The sequence below is a fragment of the Cebus imitator genome, unplaced genomic scaffold (genome assembly GCF_001604975.1).
Source record: "Cebus imitator isolate Cc_AM_T3 unplaced genomic scaffold, Cebus_imitator-1.0 Scaffold13, whole genome shotgun sequence".
Classification (NCBI taxonomy): domain Eukaryota; kingdom Metazoa; phylum Chordata; class Mammalia; order Primates; family Cebidae; genus Cebus; species Cebus imitator.
This window is the reverse complement of record NW_016107328.1, coordinates 5078312-5081513: the sequence shown is the minus strand read 5'-3', so window position 1 is coordinate 5081513 and position 3202 is coordinate 5078312.

The following is a 3202-nucleotide window of genomic DNA, read 5'->3' as shown; positions in this document are numbered from 1 at the left end:
TTTTTTTTCTAATTCAGTAAAAAATGTAATTGGCAATTTGTTAGAAACAGCATTGAAGCTGTAAACTTCTTAGAGCCATATGGCCGTTTGAACAATATTGATTCTTCGTATCCATGAGCATGAAATGTTTCTCCATTTGTTTTTGTTGTCTCTGATTTCTCTTAGTAGTATTTTGTAATTCTCATTGTAGAGCAATTTCACCTCTCTGGTTAGCAGTATTCCTAAATGTTTTTGTGTGATTGTATATGTGGCTGTTGTGAATGGAATTGCATTTTTGATTTGGCTCTCAAATTGGATGTTGTTGATGTATAGAAATGCTACCAATTTTCATACATTGATATTACATTCAGAAAATTTGCTAAAGTTGTTTATCAGCTCTGGGAGCTTGGGGGCAGAGACTATGGGGTTTTCTAGGTATAAAATAATATTGTCTGAGAAGAGGAATACTTTGACTTCCTATTTGAATGTTTATTTCTTTCTCTCACCTAAGTGCTCTGGCCGCAACTTCCAGTACCTTGTTAAATAGGAGTGGTGAGAGTGGACATCCTTGTTTTGTTCTGGTTCTCAAGGGGAATGCTTCCAGCTTTTGCTCATTTAGTATGATGTTGGCTGTGGGTTGGTAATAGACGGTTCTTATTATTTTGAGGTATGTTCCTTCAATGACTAGTTTGTTGAGGGTTTTTAAACATCAAATGATGTTACATTTATTTATTTATTTTTGAGATGGAGTCTCACTCTGTGGCCTAGTCTGGAGTGCAGTAGCACAATCTTTGCTCACTGTAACCTTCACCTCCCAGGTCCAAGTGATTCTGCTGCCTCAGCCTCCTGAGGACCTGGGATTACAGACTTGCACCACCAACCCCCAGCTAATTTTTGTGTATTTTTAGTAGAGATGGGGTTTCACCATGTTGCCCAGGCTAGTCTTGAACTCCTGAGCTCAGGTAATACACTAGCCTCAGCCTCCCAAAATGCTGGGATTACAGGCATGAGCCACCACGCCCAGCCTGATATTAAATTTCATTGAAAACCTTTTCTGTATCTATTGAGATAATCATATGGTTTTTGCTTTGTTTTTAGCTCTGTTTATGTAATGAATAACATTTTTTGATTTGCATATGTTGAACCAACCTTGCATCCCAAGGATAAAGCCTACCTAATCATGGTAAATTAGCTTTTTGATGTGCTGCTGGATTTGACTTGCTAGTATATTGTTGAGGATTTTTGTATCTATATGTATCAGGGATATTGGACTGAGGTTTTCTTTCTTTCTTATGTCTGTGCCTGGTTTTGGTATCAGAATGATGCTGGACTCAGAATGAGTTAGAAAGGAGTCCTTCCCCCTCCATTTTTTAAAATAGTTTCTGTAGGATTGGTACTAGCTCTTCTTAATATATGTGGTAAAATTCCACTGTGAATTTGGTCCAGGACTTTTTCTGGTTTATAGGCTTTTTATTACTGATTCAATTTTGGAACTGATTACTGGTGTGTTCAGGGTTTCAATTTCTTCCTGGATAAATATTGGGAGGTTTTATGCTTACAGGAATTCATTTATTTCTTCTAGGTTTTCCGTTTATGTGCATAATGGTGTTCATAACCATCAGCAAAGGTTTTTTGTCTCTTAGTATTTCTGTGGTGTCAGTGATAATGTCTCCTTTGTTATTTCTGATTGTATTTATTTGGATCTTCCCTCTTTCACCTTTATTTGGCTACTAGTGGCCTATTAGTCTTATTCTTTCAAAGAACCAATTTGTGCTTCTGTTGATCCTTTGTATGTTTTCTTACATCTCAGCTTCATTCAGTTCAGCTAATTTTGGTTATTTATTGTCTTCTGCTAGCTTTGGGTTGGTTTACTCTTGTTTTTCTAGTTCCAGCAGGATTGACGTTTGGTTTTCAATTTGAGAGCTTACTTTTAGCTGTGGTAATTCAGTGCTGTAAACTTTCCTCTTAACACGTTTTATCTGTCTCTTGGAGATTCTGGGTATGCTGTATTGTTGTTTTAAATAGTTCCAAATAATATCTTGATTTCTGTCTTAATTTCATTGTTTATCCAAAAGTCTTTCAGTAGCATGTTTAATTTCCATGTAGTTGTATGATTTTGAGAGATGTTTTAAAAACATTTTTTTTATTTTAAAAATAAAAACCATGTTTAAAAAACATGTATACGTTGTTATATAGGTGAAATTGTGACTTGAGGGTTTGGTTTTCAGATTACTTCATCACCTAGTTACTAACTGTTTATTTTGAGCCTATGGGTGTCATTGCATGTAACATTGGTCTTTTGAAGGCAGCATACCTGGGTGTGTTTGTGTGGGTGTTGCCAAAGGAGATTAACATTTGAGTCAGTGGGCTGGGGAAGGCAGATCCACCCTTAATTTAGTGGGCATAATCTAATCAGCTTCTAGTGAATGTAAAGCTGGCAGAAAAATGTGAAAAGGAGAGACAAGCCTAGCCTCTGAGCCTACATCTTTCTCCTGTGCTGGATGCTTCCTGCCTTCAAACATAAGACTCTAAGTTCTTCAGTTTTTAGGACTCAAAGACTGGCTTTCCTTGCTCCTTGGCTTCCCCAGCCTATTGTGGGACCTTGTGATCGTGTAAGTTAATACTTAGAAAACATATATATATATATATATATTACTCTGTCTCTCTAAGAGAACCCTAACACACTGTCTCTTCAGGGACGCCAATAGATTTGGTCACTTTACATAATCCCATATTTCTCAGAGGTCTTGTTCATTCCTTTTCATTCTTTTTTAAAAATTATTATTCTTGTCTGACTGTCATATTCTCAGAGGGCTTGTTCATTCCTTTTCATTCCTTTTTTGAGTCACAAATTAGATCTTTCTCATTTGTGTGGGTTGATGTTCCTTCAGTCTTTGAAGTAGTTGTCCTTTGGATGGATTGTTTTGCTTTTTTCTTCTTTGGCACCCTGGGGCTTTGATTATGGTATGAGGTAGTTTGGTTGAATGGCTTCAATTCTAATCTGCTCCTGAGTCTTGGAGGAGCACCATCTGTTGACTGCTTGTGTGCCCGCATTTCTTTTGTTGGGTATTCTGGTCCATGGTACAAATGGGATTGTTTCAGGAAAATAGAATATATGTTAACTCTTATTATTGTTTCAGTCAGAATAATTACTCTAGTTAGTTATACAAACCACCTACCCCCGCCCCCTTTGGTACCTTTTCTCTCTTTTTTTTTTTTTTTT